Source organism: Pipra filicauda, unplaced genomic scaffold (assembly GCF_003945595.2).
Source record: "Pipra filicauda isolate LSUMZ 115617 unplaced genomic scaffold, ASM394559v2 scaffold24_size8852520_pilon, whole genome shotgun sequence".
NCBI classification, from domain to species: domain Eukaryota; kingdom Metazoa; phylum Chordata; class Aves; order Passeriformes; family Pipridae; genus Pipra; species Pipra filicauda.
The window spans coordinates 1,877,105-1,895,972 of record NW_024104365.1 but is presented as its reverse complement, the minus strand read 5'-3'; the positions used below and the strand labels follow the sequence as shown (position 1 = coordinate 1,895,972).

Sequence of the window (18,868 nt, the reverse complement as noted above, 5' to 3'; positions counted from 1 at the left end):
CAGCTGTGCAAAAAATAATAAGACTACATTGAGTCCAAATTACTGGGAAATGTAGGTGGCTCAAATCCATCTTTCATCAGTTACCAGGCTCAGGTTTCCTCATATGCCTCTACCTGATGGACATTGACTTTACAGAATTTCTTAATTCTAAATGGAAGCCTGTCCAGCACAAGCTCTTGTTTCACATTTTTATATTTCATCCTATTTCTACTATTGTGGCTTTTAATCGTTTCTATATGATCTGACTTTTCTTCAGATTGCCAAATGTTGTCATTCCCAAATTTGTAAGACACTCCCTTTTAAGCCAAGATCATTTAATACTGGCTGCAGTCTTTGAGGAACTATCCTAGCGATCTTCCTCCAGTCTAATAACTGCTCTTTAAACACAGATGGTGACTTCCTTTTTCTATTTTTTTTTCTTTTTAACTGAATTTCTTAACTACAAACTCTATAATCCCTCTTCTTCCAACTAAGTCTAACTTAATTCATACAACATTTTAGTGACCATCTTACTGATACACAGAAATTTTTCTACGATACTCCTTCAATCAAAGATTCTACAACATGATGTTTGCGTGGTATATTATATTGCTCTGTCACAGGCTCTCTGTAAACACATGTTGTCTCTTAGCACATTTTCTGCTTTCTCCCTCCTCATCTTTTCCTAAATTGTGTCGTGGTGGTGTGTTCCATCTTTTAGGTATACAAAAGCCTGAACTGAGGCTTCTAATCTGTTATTTATCTTGATCATTACATTTCATTTCCATGACCTCATTCCCATTCACTGCTCTTTAGATTCCCTATTCACCACCACCTTTGTTAGTGGAATGTCCGTACTGAAGCTCAGTTCTCTCAAACAGGCTCTTTACTAATCTTTACTAATCTTTTACTGTTTGTTTTACTATTGTCTGTGTGTTTAAGTCAGCTTGCCTTCTAGAAATTCCATGTAATCCCTGCACTTTCTAAAAATCGCCTTCCATCAGGTCTCTTATTTCCAAAAGACATTTACATTTGTATTTATCCATTTTGATTTGGATCCTCACTTTGTTATTTTATTTTTTCCTCTTGTTTCTTGACATTTAAATGAGAGTTTCTACAGTTCAGATACGTTTTTGTATTCAAAATCATTAACTTAGCAGAGTTACTCTCATATTTCTAATGTCATACTGCAAACAGATCACAGCTGTTTAAAGCAATCCTCTCCTACCTATTTGCTGCTTTGAATCACCCAAACCAACTGTAGAAACCCTCCAAAAACATATATGAGGAAAAGAGCACTGAGATGTCTGGCAGATGGGAATCCCTAAGATTGGTATTTCTGCTAAAGTTTTGTGTCGTGAAAATTATCCTGACTTAATTATTTACGTTCAAATTACTCCCAAGAAATTAACTTATCAGAGGGTTTTAATGAAGTTTACATGTCTGGGGAACTGCCAATAGGTTTTAGAAACCTACAGGATTTTTTGTGGTGCTGAAAAGCAGTCAATCTGTTCTTGAAAGACAGTTGCCTTAGGTCCACAGGAACAGACGCAAACAGAATTCAGTGTTTTCCACAATGAATGAGATTCTGTTTCCTTGACCAAATGTATCTAAGAAAGAGATCTCAGTTTAGACTGTAGTCATTCTAGGATGACATTCTAGAGTATGATTTACACCATCTCAAGCCTGAACTGCTCCTAGAGGTGTCTTTCTCTTTCTTATAGAGAAAGTCTCGCCACCAGTTTAAATGATTCAAGATTTAAATCACTCAAGGTCTGAGCCAAGGCTACAACTTTGCTTCCAATATCAAAGTAACGATAGCTATTCATGTTATTTTGTATTTCTCTAGAAATACACACAATATCAATATACTATTTTCCTATCCTGAAGGAACTTGCATATTTCATACCCTGAATAATGGAACTGTCATACAAGCTAGAGAACAATAAAGGCAAGACTCAAAAATAATCACTGTAGTGTTTGAAACTACTTCTTATTTTAAATGCATTGGCAAACAAAAGCGAGAGGGAGAGGAGGGGGAAAAGAGAAAGAAGTTGAGCAGCATCAAAACCAAGGAATTAAATCTTCACCCGAGCCACTCATTCCTGTAACATAGAAGTACAGAGGAAAAGTACAGTCTCAGGGTGTACAGAACACATTCCCTGTTGATCTATAATACCAGAATATCTTACAGAAAATGGCTTTGCAAGTAATCAGATGAGGGTTTACTTACAAATATTAGAAATATTTTATAGCAATGAAATAATTTTCTGTATTTTATGTTGCTGCTCCATGTAAGTGAACTCATTTCTTATATTCAAAAAATTGTCTAAAACATTTTAAAAAGTATCACAAGACAAATCCTCTAAATTTCTCTACTGTGATCAGAATACAGAAAGTAAATACAGCCCAGCTAATCCTGCTCCCAAAACAGTCCTCTTCCACTTTCTCAGAATATTTGCAGTCTTATTTAGACAAAGGACAGCAAAATTAAATGTAATTAAATTTGGTAGCAGCAACAACAACAAAACTGATGTGACATGAATCATCAGCAGTAAAAATTCTAAAGTATTTTCTCAAAATTGTTTAAGGGTTTTTGCTACAAATAACATCTAAGACCACTAACGATGAAAAAGAATGTAATCCAGTTGCTTCACTTGTTATTTACTAATTATTTTTTTGCAGACCTTTATGCCCAAATACATTTCCTCTCAGTTCTTAAAAAAGGCAACTTTTACTTCTCCATTGCCCCTACTTCCAAAATAATCTGAGCCAGAAGGGTGCTCTGAGGTAATTGCCCATTAGTGCCAGAGGGGAAGCTGCATTTCATCCCAATGATGATCCTCTTCCAGCAAGAGCCTGCTTATAGTAGGAAGGATGAGGAGTAATGGGATTTGCTAAGATGAGACCTGGTTGTGACTGGAGTACAGGGGGTGTGGGATAGCTCTGAATAACACTTCTGGGAGACAATGTGGAATTGTCATTGGAGGTAATGCTATCCACTCTTACATTAGGCTAAAGTAAAATATAAGGTGGAAAATTTTATACTGATGCCTTAAAATCTATATTATGTAAGTTTTAGTATAGCTTATTAGGACATTCAGTCTGCTTTGTATAAGATTTCTAAAAATGCTGTTTAATTCTTTGTTAAGAATTTCAACAGATGAGGGATTTAACGAGGTGGAGAGTTCTCTATCTGTCAAAATTTACTGAGAAAGAGAAATAAGACTTAATATAAGTAGTCAAAGCTGCTCAGACTCCTTGAAACAATTCCAAAAGGCATGATACTGGGTCAGAGGAGATGAGGAAGAGGAAAACACGATGAAGATAAGGGGTCTTTCAGACTCAAATTTGGGAGGCATGTCGAGGGTGGTATTAAGGGAGGGATGGTTTTGGAAGTGGGTGTAACAGTATTAGGTAATGCTTTGAATTATTAATTAAGTAACTAAATAAAAGCTAGAGGCTTTTTTAACTCTGCATACACACTTCTGAACAAATTAGATTCTCGTGCATCCGATGTTGGAATAATAAAGGGAATGCTGCCTTCTAAAACTCACAAATTGAGTCTTAGGGGTTTTCTTTTATAACCCAGTTTTAGGCATCAATACTTGGGGCATAAGGAGACAGGCAAACAAAACTTGCTATATTCAAGGGACCTAGACAGTATGGTTAAGGGCCTGACATGCAGACTGGGCAGTTTAGAAATCTTCAAATATTAATTGGCAGGACACAAAAAGACCGTTAAGCCATGAATAAATTGAAAATATTAACAATTCACAGCATATGAAAGAAAACTAGAGCTCAGAAATTCAAAAGCACTGTAAGATATCCCTACAGCACATTCTGTGAATTTCATACACAACACTATTATATAGCATCAGATAATATATCCTAATGGAGAGCAACAATATTAGTAAAAAAAAAAAAAAGAGAAGAATACAAATAAGAAAAATACAAATATTTGAAATCTTCCACTGAAAACTCAAAGAAAGGTTGTGGGTTTTTTCACATGGGCTTCAACTGAAAATTCTGGAACATTCAAGAAAATTCAGGCTACTTCTATTTTGAAATCAATAATCAAAACACACACAAAAAAAGAGAATTATACTGAGATGCAATTCATTATAAGATTGGGCTAAGATATGTAAATTTGTCAAAATTAAAAATCTTCAATTAAGTCTTTTAAAACTGAATATGGAATCAAATATCAAAAGAATGGCTGAGGGGAAAAAGTTTTTAAGAGAAAATATTATACAAACATCAAATAAAAGATGAAATAGAATTTATATATTCACAGCTTCTTATTTGTTCATATTTTTCAATTATTAACATTTTCACTTAATTTTTTGTTTCTGTTAAATCATTTATTTCTAAATGATTTTTTTTCCTTCAGGTTGAAAAACAGCATTAGGAAAGATTAGAAACAGAATTAAATAGGAAACATAAAAAGACAGTGAAAAAATATATGAAGTTAAACCAATCTTTTCAATCAAAACTCTCATTTAAAACCAATACTTTGTTCTCTTTTAGAACTTCCAAATAAATGCTTTCTCAAAATCTCCCAAAACTGTAATTTTTATTATTTACTATGTTTTCATACACCACTATTTCTTGATGAAACTTCTGTTGCACAAATGCTCCTAATCGAAGAGTTGTCCTCCTAGATAGAAAGATACACATCTTTTTACTGAAGTGTATGAAAATAGTCTTCTTAAAACTGTTTTATGAGGTGACCTCTTCACATATAAGCCCCCAAGACATATCAAACTGACTGTTATATTAGATTTAATTTTACTTACACCAAAACCACAAATGTTTGTTTGCAGCACCTCCAGAGTTTAACTACAGTTGTCCAGGAGAAAATGACACCTAAATCTGACCAACCCAGTACTCTAGAACTGCAAAAGGAGGCAAGTCTGCTATTCAATTATTATAGTATGTTCTGGAAAGCATCTAAATAAATATGTCTGCACTTCACCAGCTAAATCCTAAATTTATGCTCTGATTTTAGCAAATTCCTCATAGAAGACTTCCTTAAAAGTGCTGAAAGAAAATCAAATATAACCAGTGATTTCTTGAAGGATCTGCAGAGAATGCCAGTATAATTCATATAAGCAATAAAAAAGCACTCTTAATATTACATGTAGTAACTAAAGAAATCACACTACATTACCTGGCTATGGTGAAGCCTTTCAGTTGTTTAAGTAAGATACGTAATAATTTTTGGATAAGAACAAGTATAATGGTACACGTAGATTTATACAAAAACAACCAAAAAAGCTCTGGAGATAACATTTAAGCTCTTAAGAAGAAAACTGAAGACCAAGCCCTCCACAGTAGCATTCACTGACATACTTTCAGTATCACAGGTGGCTCCAAAAACAGAAGTAGAGGCAAAATTTTAATCTACAATTGAAGAAATAGTGCAAGTAAAAAAAACATCTGATCAGTCAAGAACAGTAGACACTAGAAATTAAGAGAGCTGTTACAGAAGGGACAAATTGCAGCTGAAGTGTAAGGGAACCAGATGGCTGGCACTTCAAACAAGGCTTCAAATAGGTTGTAAAGGAGTTCCTAAACAGAAGAATGGGGAAAAGCTGACAGCTATGATAAAATATGTACTAGATACATAACACTGAACTGTGGCACGTACGTGTAGATGTTTGGAGAAGGACTTGTAGTAAATGAAAACATAGAGAACAATAGTCAAATGGAAAGTGGAGAAAAACAGATGAAATGGATCAAGTTATTAAAACAAATAAAAACCCTTTCTAAAGGGTTTCCATGAAACTATTGAATGCCATGCTCCATGGTTATGATGCTACCTATCTGTTCAAAATCAGTATGGGACTTACTTGGACAGCAGATTGTTACATCTCTGCATATTACAAGGGTGTTAAATCAGGGGATGAAGAAATAAAGAAAGTAATGGTGGATGGTTTTATGAACAGTAGCCTTACTATGGTACAGGTCTGGTACAGAAGCTTGCATATTTTCACTAAAAAGTAATATTGTTATATTTGTTGACCTATTATGCTTCAATTTTGTGTTTGCACAGATCTGTGTGCTTTGACATTAAAGCTCAAATAGAACAAACTTAGCATAGACCTGAGTAAATGGTTCTGTTGCAAGGCAGAGTCAGGGCAAAGCAGCTACGTGAAGATAGAAATTACAGTTCAAGGTAACAGAATTTGAATTTTGCAACCTCTTTCAACGTTATTACTGTGTTTTTATCATAGTCATTCATTATTTGCACTTTAAAATGCCTCCCTATCTCCCATCACAATCACAGCTTAAGTTTTCACAGAGGCTATAATACTCTTCTCTCCTGCTTTCCTGTATGACTAGTCACTAGCTAACAGTAAGACCTTAATTCAGATATTTAAAACTAATTCTTGCTGTTTATAGTCATGACTGACTGGGAAGCAACATCCCTGTATTTGAGCTGTTTTATCATTGTCCCAGGTCTGCATGTCAATGGGAAGCACAGAAGGGCGCATGCCCATTAAAATAAATGCTGAATATGACAGGAAAATATTTTATGGAATGAGGTGAAAGCTATGTGATTCTTTCAAAGAGGAAGAGGAACTGGGAAGGGTCAGGAAACAAAAACAAGAAGCTGACGAGGGTAAACTGGACCTGGTAAAATAGTATTTAAAGGACTAAGGGTAGGACACTTCTCTCTTCACTGAAGATATACATCCATTAACAGGCAGAAAAGAAATGAAAAAAAAATCTAAAATTAGCTTACAGTACTTCTATCAGCAAAAGCCTTTAGTCCCCACAAAATTCCTTTTTGTCATTTGCACAGCCTGGATTATAGGCCAGTGTACCAATAAGTAGATTTATACAGTAATCACATGTCAAGTAACACTAGATGTTGGATAGTGATTACTTTTAACGATTTGGTTCAATTGAAGCAACAAGCAAGTTACAAGACGAGAAGCACCTAATCAAATTTTATCATACATGAAAAACTGTGGTCTATATATTGTGCTTAGGAATTTACAGATAACAGGATTGATTTAGGGTTCTCTTTAGACATTCAGTCTATTGCTTGAGGGGGTTTTTTATCCTACAACTGTTTACATCTACAGCTGTTTACAGTTGTTTACAGCTGTTTACATCAATGCAGTGAGACAGTCTATAGATCAAACTGAATGACTCACTGAGACAAAAAAAAAGCCCAGAGAAAAGAGGAAGTAGAGGTGCTTCACCCAAATCCCATTACCAGAACAGCACTTCCTACGATTATCAACAGCTCCAGAGTAGGAAGGAGAAAGAGGTGTCTCCATTTTCTCTACAAAGTATGACCTACAGAGATGGACCTTTGCGAACAACTTAGGATGGGTCTTTGACAGCAGAATGTCTAGATCTTCTCCAAAACTTTCATCTGTCTGTTTTTTATTTATTGGAAAGAGACAAGGGTTAAGAAGGCAAAACACAGCATTAAGTAACTGGTAACTATGCTGGTTTTAAGCCAACAAATAAGACAATATTACTTTTAAGATGTAAGGTCTCGAAAAGTCATTTAAATAAATGAATGCATTAAACAATTTAAATTAGACTGCACCATCTTTCTAATAAAGTATGTTAAGATTGGTCTGTTTTTTTAAAGACAAAATTTGAAAAATATTTTTCAAAAGTAATAACCTGTCTTGTAAAGAAATATATAAATGTCTATTTGTAGTGGGTTTCTGTGGCTGGGTTTGGTAGCAGAGGGGGCTACAGGGGTGGCTTCTGTTGGAAGTTGCTAGAAGCTTCCCCTATCCTGTGGAGCCAATGCCAGCTGGCTCCAGGATGGACTTCCTGTCGCTAGCCAAGGCAGAGCCAATTAGAAATAATAGTAATGCCTCTGTGATAACATATTTAAGAATAAAAGATTGTTGCACAGAAGACAATTCCAGCCAGGGAGGAGTGGAGTGAGAACATCGGAATAACAATGTAGACACCAAGATCAGTGCAGAAGGAGGGGCAGGAGATGCTCCAGGCACAGGAGCTGAGGCCCCTGCAGCCCGTGGTGCAGACCATGATGGAGCAGCTGTGCCCCTGCAGCCCATGAAGGACCATCGGGGTGCAGAGACCCACCTGCAGCCCATGGAGAAGCCCGTGCTGGAGCAGGTGGATGCATGAAGGAGGCTATGACCCCATTGGAGGCCCAGGATGGAGCAGGGTCCTGCCAGAGACCTGCATCTCATGGAGAGGGAAGCCCATGCTGGAGCAGGGTTTTCCTGTGTAGGACTTGTGGCCCCTGTGGGGGACCCACATCAATACAGCTCATTCATGAAGGACTGCACCCATGGAGTAATGACCCATGGGACAGCAGTTTGGGAAGAACTGCTGCCTGAGGGATTGACTCATGCTGGAGAGGTCCATCAAGGACTGTCTCCCGTGGGAGGGACCCCACGGGAGCAGAGGAAGGACTCCTCTCTCTGAGCAGTGGCAGAAACAACAACTAAGCTTAAACCCCATTCCCCGTCCCCCTGGGACGCTGGGGGGAGAGAAGGGAGAACATGGAAGGAAGGAGGGGTGGAGGGAAGGTGTTTTTAAGACTGTTTTATTTCTCACTCTTTGGCTCTTATCCTGTTAGTAATAAATGTAAGTACTATCCCCACTTTGAGTCTTGTTTTGCCTGTGAAGGTAATCAGTAACTGACCTCTCCCAGCTGTTATCTCTACTCATGAATTCTTAGCTGTTTTTTCTCTCTCTCCTCTGTCCAGTTGTAGAGGGAGAGTGAGAGAGCAGCTTTAGTGGGTACCTGGTATCTGGACAGGGTCAACCCACTACACTATTCAATCATATTGCTGTCAAATTTATGATTTGTTCTACATGTAATGTATTTTGACATTTTTTCTTCTATGAATGCATGTTTTATTATATGCTTATTTTAGAAGAAATATAGAATCAGCATATTTATCAGGCTTTTCTTTCATCGTTGTTGGGTTTTTTTGGCTTTGTTGGTTTTTTTTTTTAAATGTAGTAGTCAGTTAAATACAGAGAAGTGTAATATTTCTTTACTGAAGGGAACCTAAGAAACCTAACCACAAACCTAACGCATAACCATATGCTGCCAGGATGTATTTGTATTTGCCTGTATTTTCTCTTGAAACAAAAACTGAATTAAAAATTGCATAGCACAGCTTTTTTTCTGGCACTTAAGTCCGCAGTGCTGAACAGCTTTGCTGTGACTTCATGCAGATTAAATACCTTTCCTTTGACACTGATTCTTCAACCATTTGCTGACTGATTCTCTCAAGACAAAACTAATGTTTTGTCTTGAGATCAAAATTTGTGACCCTAATCTATATGGTGCAGTTTCAGATTCAGTTTGTAATCCACATAGATTTTACACACACACATTACAGGATTCAGAAGCAGTTCAATGCTCCATATTATGCTCCTGTTTTCCACAATTTCCAACACTTGCAGATGAGTTCTTTAGGCAACAAACAGCCCTTATAGATAACATGATACTTCTGTTTATAAGATTTCAGAGCAACAGATTGCTTTCCAGACTGATATTTCTTGTGCCTGCTGAACACGTTGCTTATTTTACAAACTGACAAGGAGAACAAATTATGATGATGTCTGCAGCAAATGACTTGCTCTGTATTGCTGTCCACAGGTCACTGACTCAGAGGATTTCCCAGGACTGAGACTAAAACGAAATAGCCTGTCTCAAATAGGAACCATTCAACATGCTCAAAAAGGATGTATTACTTTTCAGGCCAGAAAGTCTGTGAACATCAACTGTTTTCCCTTCAGCAGTTAACCATTGAAATACCACTGCATTTCTTTTTTTTATTTCTATTTAGGATTTTGGTACCTGTTTTGTTTTAGATGTCACAGTTTTGCATAATGACTGTTGCACATATTCTGAGAAAGAATTCCCTAAAGAAGCCTGTTTCCCTCATGCTTTCTGTTTTGTAATTGTTGACAACCTTTTTTCATGGTCATAGCATTTAGGAAGACTGTTCCCATGTGTATTACCTGGTGTCCATAGAGATGGGTTCACACAGTATCATTTTAGAATCATAGAACAGTTTGGGTTGGAAGGGACCTTTAAACACCCTCTAGTCAACCCCCCATTCCTCCAGTAGTGTTCTCTGCAGCTGTGGCACTTGGACTGACAAGAGGGAATGCGTTCCCATTGTATTTATCAACAGTTTCAGAATTGTCATTATCTCTGAACAATTTCTGCTCCTGTACGTAATCCACAGCCAGCAAACTGAAGTGGGGACTGTCAGAGGCTGGATTTGTATCTCACTGATCAATGGGTCAAATCAACGATTTTGCAATAAATACCATAGAATACTAATATAATTTTCTAAATCTATTAATGGGATATGTTTTACTGTTATAGACATATCACTTGCATTTTGGTTCACTGTCAACCTGACCTGTAAATGGAAACAACAGAATGGATAATGTTGTTTGCACTGCAAGTAGCTGAGGCTTGTATGTATCTCTACAAAGTCCAATTATTGCCCCACAGGAGGAAAAATGGATGTGGTTCTTCAGTCATAACAAGAAAGACTCTTGCATACTGAATTCCTAAACTCATTTCTAGTAGATTATACAGTAAGTGGCATGGTTGCCATTGCACAATTGATTCCCTAAATGGGAAGGCCAATAGCAAAAGTAATCCACAATACCACTCTTGAAAACAATCCACTATTGAAAGTATCCAGACATAAGTCAATTGCTAAACTGGTGTTCACTCAAAATTAAGTGCATTTTCTACACCACTTTTCTTCTCCTCCTCATAAGACATCACAGAAGTTATGTTGTCCAATTAAAATAGACATTTACAACTTCCGCCTTTAATAAAATTGAAATGAACAATAAATTTAAGCAGTTTTTTTCTTTTAAAAACAATAACAAAATGCATGCATACACCCCCCAAAAATCCCATGATATTTTGAATGAGAGATTCTCCAAAACCAGGTAGCTAGTTAAAAATTTGGCAATGTCAGACATTTTGCAATACGTCTAACATTATGCAATACGTCTAACATTATGCAATATCGCAACCATCTATACAACTAATGGGGTACCACCTCACTGCATAAGGAAGGGATTTTCTATTCTCTGATGAAATTATAAAAGAAAGGAAGTCCAGCCTTCATAAACGGTCTGCTATGCTTCTGTGGACCCCAACAAAGTTAATGAGAGGCTGAGCAAATACTACATCAGAGCCCTGAAACCCTCTTGAACTCTCTAGTCTGTCTCTGTTACGTATCTATATATATATTCCTTCCTTTTCCTAAGTTGGGATTTTGAATTAAGGGCATCAAAAGCTCCTTTTCACTTTCAGAATTGCTACTACTTCCATAGGGTAGGGGGACAAAACTTTCTTAGAGATATATATCAAAAATTACAGGAAGTGTGAGAAAAAGTATTAAAAAAAAATAAAAATCCATTTTTAAGAGAGTCAAGGAACAAAAATAAAAAATCATAAATAGGAAAAAATAATGTCCTTTCTACAGTTTTGCAAATAGTAAAGTAGATCCAATTTTCAAAAGTAAGCATCACAAAATGTGATCATATTGTTTGTTATAGCTATAACTCTTCCAAAATCTTAAAACTCTCCTTCACTTAATATTGTACTGAAAAACGAGAAGGCAGAACAAGGTTCCATTTTTGCTAAAAAACCTGATACAAGCAAGTTTTACCAGCCATAACAGCAAAAAATTTAGGTGCAAAGGAGACTTTTGTAGAGAGTGTCTGCACCATAATTGATATGTAGGTAAGTGTCACTGTTCACCTAAGTAGCTAGAAAAGGCTGTCTTATTTGCTGTGCCACTGTTCTCTGCACTAAGTGGATAAGAATTGACAGTATCATTCATTGATTGCATCAATGAATATGTTTTCTCACCGTGTACCATGCAGGGCTTTATAAGAAATGGAATAAGCAAAAATAGTGAAAATACAAATGTTAGGGATTTTTTGTTTAATTAGCTCATAATTTATAAAGAATTGAACAATAAACTTAATTTCAGAAAGCTCTGTACACTGCATACTCTTTTCCATTTCAGCATGAATCTTATTTTAAAAAAGACACTTCAGAAAAATGATCATTTGTGCTAAATGAATGGGACTTTGATTAGACTTTAATAACTTTGGCAAGCTAGTTAGTGAAAAACAAAACAAACCAGGGAAAAGATTATTGGGATTTTAATTAAATTACTGATCAAAAAGACTATGTGGCTGGGGACTGTTCTTCTCAATATCTCCTAGGCAACAATGGGAGACACATGGACTAAATTTCAGGCCCTCCTAATCGCTTTTCTCTTTTCTGCCTTCCACCTGTAAACCTTAAGACGGTTTGAGTTACACAGAATTTTCCAGGACATACAGTCATCTCAGAATGTTCATGTAACTTCTAGAGTTTTGACTTACAATACAGAAAGACCTTTGTGAGCAACAGAAAGGCTTTATACCTTCATTTTCATCACAGAACTGTGAAGAAAACCTTTTCACTCTCAAGACATACAAAAGCATCAGTGATTCTGCACTCTCTTGTGTATTTTTGATGTTGGAAGCTGAATTATATTTTAAAGGGAGGAGGATGACACTCAGAAAATAAATTCCCACCTTATTTCTAACTGTTTAATATTTTTACAGATATTATGCCAGTATCTTACCTGCAATGGCAATAATCAAGTATTTAACACATAACCAGCATCAGTTAGCAGTCAGAGACAGGTCAGGTCAATACAGTTGTCATGGGTTGAGCCGCCCCCGCAGGAGGGGGCTGGAAGTGGTTGATCCCAGTTGAGTTTCCACTGAGGGACCAATCAGAGCTGTGTTTTGCCCCCGTGAAATTAGGATATTACAACAGCCGGAAGTTGTTGGCAGAGTGTGAGAGAGAGATTCGGAGCCATGAGGTGAGAGGAGAGAGGCCTGTGGGCCCCTTGCAGGGGGGCCAGGCCCTCTTCCCCCCTGGCTGGGCTGCAGGGGAGCTCGGGACAGTATATTAACTGGACTGGGTGCCTGTGGCCAAAGGCTAGGGGGCTTTTTCCCCCCCTCACTGCCCAGGAGAGGCAGTGGTGTGGATTTAAGAGGCCAGCCAGGGGGTTGGAGCTAGCCCCCCGGCAGCCAGGCTCGGTATTGGAGCCGAGCCCCAAATGGACTGAGGGGTGGTCTGGAGCCCAGAGAAGCAGCTGTGATTATGCAGAGCTGTAAGAACTCCAAGCAGAGGAAAGAGACCGAAGCAGTCTCGCTGCTACCCTTTTTCCCTCCCCCTAATGGTGGGGGAGAGGGAGCGACCTTGAGTTGAGGCTGAAAAAACAGAAGACAGGCCGAGAGGCTCAGAGGAGGCTCTACGTGAGGTTTGGGCTAGAGCAGCCGAAAACCAAAGGAGGAATGCGGGGGGAGGAATGCGTCCCTGGGACACATGGAAGCTGAAACTGCAGCAGCTGAAACAGAGAGAAGCCAAACCAAGCAGGCTTTTCTGGGTAAGGACTTTTGGTGAAAACTATTTGGGGTAAAAAGAGTGAGCAAAACCCAGAAACCTTGCAACCTGGAGAGGAAAGAGCTCTCTGGGAGGAACCTTCACGAACCATGGAGAAAGAACTCAGAGCTGACTCCCTGGACCTTCAAGATGAAGACCTAATGACGCAAGTGTTCCCTTGCAGCTCAGGAGGAGACCTCACCAGGAGCTGAGGGCTGGTGGGAGTGCAAAAAGACCCCTTCCCTGATACCCCAGTGAGAGAGAAACTTTAACTATCACCCTGAAAACTTCTCCTGAACTGATGTGGGAGGGTCCAGGGGTGGTAGAAGTTCTGTTAATACTATGTATTTATTTGCTTTTCAGTATTTATTGTGTAAGTAATAAATTGTAATATAATTCCCTTCCCCCATACTGAATTGTGCTTGTCTGAAAACTTCTCTTCCGTGTTGAGGTAAATTGTGGGGGGAGCTTGGAGATTGGATTTTTTAGGGTCAAACCCCCACAACAGTGTGACAAACCAGCTCTCAGTAGATGTGATTAAAGACAGGAACAGCTCACAAAACAAATATAGAACAGACTTCTCTGTCAAGTAGGAATACCATAAAATGACACTGTAATATTCTGCTATCATGCCTTGCCAAAGATGGAATTTATCCAAGGGTTTAATTTCAAAAAGACAGTAACATTGTATTAATTCCAGAGATAAAGAAAGAAAAAGAAAAAGAAAAAGAAAAAGAAAAAGAAAAAGAAAAAGAAAAAGAAAAAGAAAAAGAAAAAGAAAAAGAAAAAGAAAAAGAAAAAGAAAAAGAAAAAGAAAAAGGAAAAGAAAAAGAGTCAACATATCACTGGGAAAAAAAAATAATGCCATCAAGATAAACTGAGATATTCTGTACCTGCAGGATTGCTCTAACTTTGGAAGAAACTAAAAAGTGAAAACGGCAGTAAAAATAAAGTAAGCAAATTAACATTTAGATATGCATTTGTAACATGAAAAATGAAACAAACTTGTAAGGCAATCTTTCCTCTTGCAACAAAAATAATAAATAGGAAGTTTAGGAGTGAACACAGCTATACAATTCTAATACCAGTGAATGTTGAATGACTGCTGCACAAAGTGAGCTGAATTTTTACTTCACAATTACCTCTACAGGATACCTGTTATTCAAAGGTGCAAACTGCAGGTTACACCACATCAACCAAAAACATTTAAGTAGAGAAAGTGAAAAAAAAAGGTCTGAGTCTCCAAAAGCATGTTACTGAAGAATGTATCAAACTAAGTGTCTGAGACTTTCAAATGCTGTACTCCTAATTCTGTACTCTGAATTCTCTCATTCCATTCTGTCATCAACAAAGTAATCAGAATGCCTGATTTGTGACTTTTATACAACTGTTTGAACTATTTTAAGAGGCAGAGGGATTCTAACTATTGGATGATTACCATAACACTAAAGTAAGGAGGCACAAACTTGATATCAGCAGTGAAAGGGAAACACAACTGCAAGTGCCACATCTTGTGTATGAATAATTTAAAAATGTGGTTCTTTGTATGTGCAGATGAGGATTCAGGTAACATCACCATTTCCAATCTGTGCTTGAAAAGCTCTTACAAAAACACATATATGACCAGTAGTAAAGGAAAAATTAGACTGTCACCTACATTTAATGTCTTATGAGGTAGGGGTATTTACTCCTTTAAAGAATGCAAGCATCAATACTATCAGGGACAGTTCACAGCCCTTTGTGGAGAAAGTAAATATTATTTCATGCATATTAGTGTGCAGTCCAGTGGTCTAACAGTATAATATGGGATCCTTTCTAAAGAAGTTCAGACACATCTTTTACTGCACCAGGAAATTGGAAATAATTTATTTTGACAGAAGCATTAAAATTTCCAATATAGTCACTAGTGGTAGGTACCTATGGAGATCTCCAGAAGGAGATTTGGTCTGCCTAATTTAGAGAGTCAGACATAGGAGTATCTTCTGCTATGGCAAGATTTTCTAAAATTAGGAAGTCTTTAACCTGTTAATAGAAGCTCCAAGTAATGTGTATTATTTTCAGAAGCGGTAGCTTTTTTGAGACTGTCATCTGAAAGAAGAAACACACTGAAATGACCAAGATCCAGTTGCCTGTAATCACAGCTCCAAAATATTATACTTACTTCATAACCTTAGTATTTTTACTTGTAGGAACAATAAATTAATCATGTTTTTAAATTATTGAGGAAGAAAGAAAAATAATTACCATTATTATTCCTGCCATATGCAACTGACTTTGCATATCTTGATTGCCTATTAGAGTGATAGTTGCAGATTGCAGTACATAAAAGAATATGCACTGAACCCATTATTTGCCTGCCGTGAAGACAAATGAATGAAGAGGATACCACCATTTAAAACTCTCCAAAACATCAGTCTGTACAAGTAAGGATTTTTACAGAAGAAGGTGACTTTGTCAAGCCATATTCAGCATTGACTGGTTCAGCAGAGTTTATGTCAGTTCCTCTAACTGCACTTTGTCACTGTGAATACGAACCTGTGGAGTCCAGAGCACAGATTATAGCTGTCGGGGTCCAATAGAATCAAAAAGTTCTACTGATTTTTTGGTAAATCCACTATTTACAGAAAAAGGAGGTTACTGTGAGCCTCTCACAAAGGAGAACAGCACAGAAACCACAGCCTGCTGAAAAGAGATACTGTCACTTACACAACCAGTTTGATTTCAGGGGTTTAAAATTTCTAACAGGAGAGAACCTGGAAAACAGAGTATGTTTAAGCATTGTATAGTTACATATTTTAAAGCTGACCATTTGATTGGGATTTTTATGCATTTGCATATCTAACTGGCAAGAACAGAGGAGATACTAAGAGAAATCTGTTCTTTTCTGTATGCAGGGTAGAATGGTCTCGGTCTGTTTTCTGATGTACACATTAAATATGAGCAGGAAGGGATCTCAAAGATGCCTGTTCTTCTTTTGTTATTTGATAATATTTAGTCATTTTTATGATAAATATGTTCTGCCTGATTTTCTGAGAGCTCACTGTAGCCTCCCTTAAATGGGATCTCCCTTTACATCTCAAAATAATCAGTTCCTTCTTGCCTTCTTGCTGGGAATCTTGAAAGTAAGAAGGGAAATTCAATGCAATTGGTGATAAAAGTGATCATCTGCTTTGAAGGCAAAGAGAAAATAAGGTTTCATAAAACAATGAAGCTTTCAAACAGAGTTTTTATACTCTGGATTTACTAAAAAGAATTACTTTTTCTGGTCTGGAAGGACAAAATCTATTTAGGAGATGCTTTTCAATTTATCTTAAATGATGTATTCTAAATGCAAAACTAGCCACCATCTTCAAAGTAGTCCTTCTACAGTTTAATCATATTTTTTTAACAATTGGAAAATCATATAACCATAAAATGAAATATGCGTGTATATACATATATATACATATGTGTTTGTATATGCTAAATATTTCTCTTTAGAAAATGGTACATTTCTAATCTCTGTGTTCAAATTGACTATCTTTTGAAAAGGGATCAGAAATGTGACACAAGGGTGAAATCCTTCAGAACAGACACCTAACTGCAGATGTCTACAGTATAGATGCCAACACGTGGGCAATGTACCCAAACTTCTTACGTATTGTGCAAGACTAAAGAACCTCTTTAGTCCATCTTATCTTGAAGCATACTTTTACCTAGGGCCAAATGAACAGTTCTCTAAGGTCCGTGGAGTAGATCTGTATATAAGGGAAGCTTAAACACCAAAATGCAGGTGTCTGATTAAAGAACTGAACTCCACCCCTTGTTACAAACAACAGTCACAGGTTGTCACTGCTTAAATTGCATTTCAGGGCATTTTACCATTTTTACTGTGAAAATACCAGAAGCAAAGCTTCTGAGTCTTTGTGCATGTTGATATTTACCAAGTGGCAGAGATTGTTCAGTCCTGAAGGCCTCAGTATCATCACAGGCAGTACCAGCAAAAGAAAATCAGGCTATACTATATATAGACAGAGCTCTGACTGTGGTTGGGAAGGAAGGACCACATCTTATTATGACAGGATGAGACAGAAAGAAATGCTATTTTGATGTCCTTAATCTTTAAATGTTTAAAAGCTGATGTGAGAAGTCGAATAAACCTAAATTATCACTCCCATTTACTTTCTCCTAATATTGAGAGCAAATAGCTACATACAAAGCAAAACTAAATAAAAAAAAAATTACTTGTTTATCAAGGTTACAGCAACATGGGATTTGTATAAAAATATATATAGTTGCTTCCATAAATAGCAAGGTATATACCAACCTGCCAATCTATGTCACTGTAAAACTGAATTAAAGTATATAAACTTTTATAAATTCCAGGAATGATTGGTTCTGAAAAGCATGACAAATGTTTTGTTTCTATCAAATTAGCTATTTAAAACTTTGAAGTTCAAAGTATTACTGCTTGAATAGAGTGCTAAAGTATAACTCTGCCTAAATCTGAGGTAACACCAGAATCCATTAAGCTCCCCTTATTTACCTGTCCATCATAACCTTAATATGTGATTCATCCTTTTCATATCACAAAGGACAAAAAGGTGTTCTTTTGTATTTGAATCTGTAATTTGCACTCCTCATCTTCCTTTCCCAAGCAGTAAATGGTACAGAAGAAAGCTTTTTCTGCAGTTTCTTCAGCTCTTTTTTTATTGAGGAAAAGCAGTTATATGTCAGGTCTCTAAGGAATTTGATGCTCTCTTTATCCTTTGACCCTATTTTCATACTCAGAGCTACAAGAAAAGAAGCTGTCCCACAGAAAGATAACATATTTGGAGCCTAGTAAGAATTTCAGTACGTAAATTATATGTCCTTTTCCCCAAGATCCACTCGACTCTTTTGGGAAAAGAGAAAATAAGCTCTCAAAATGAAGTACTTTATAATGGAAATATTTTATTCCACTCTTTCAGATACTCCCTTGAGGAGAAAACAACACAACTCCTAGTCTCTAGAGGAAAACAGCACTATCAAATATACAGTGCAGATTTAATATCAAAGGATGAGGGCATTCCTGATAGATTAAAGACCTTGGGACTTACACAGTAAGATTTGCAAAGTTTGTCTCTGCATACTATTTTGTAGCTATTAATTAAGCCATAGCATCTCTTTGTATGGAAAATTTTAATAAAGAAGAGAGACAAAAGCACGGTAAAGTTGGAGGAATACAAAAGATATTTCTTTCAAGAAGGAAGGAATAATGATGGCCTTTGAGCTTCATTCTTGATGGCACTTCTCCCAGAAAACAACGCTACTGATGGAAAAGAAATTTTTCTGTTGGGTTCTTTTTTTTCCTATTTCACCACTCTTTCTTTTGTTGTCAGAGAAGAGCTATTGTTCACAAATTGAAATATAAGAAGAAGAGGGCTTACCATGCAGCAATCAGTAATATTTAAA

The 18,868-nt window shown here is 36.9% G+C and overlaps 1 protein-coding gene across 1 annotated transcript in view; it reads right to left on the bottom strand.

The window, feature by feature from the left end:
• The window catches only part of GPC5 (glypican 5), a 611,018-nt gene that overhangs the window by 398,235 nt on the left and 193,915 nt on the right, over positions 1–18,868 (bottom strand). The gene's annotated exons all lie outside the window — the stretch shown is intronic.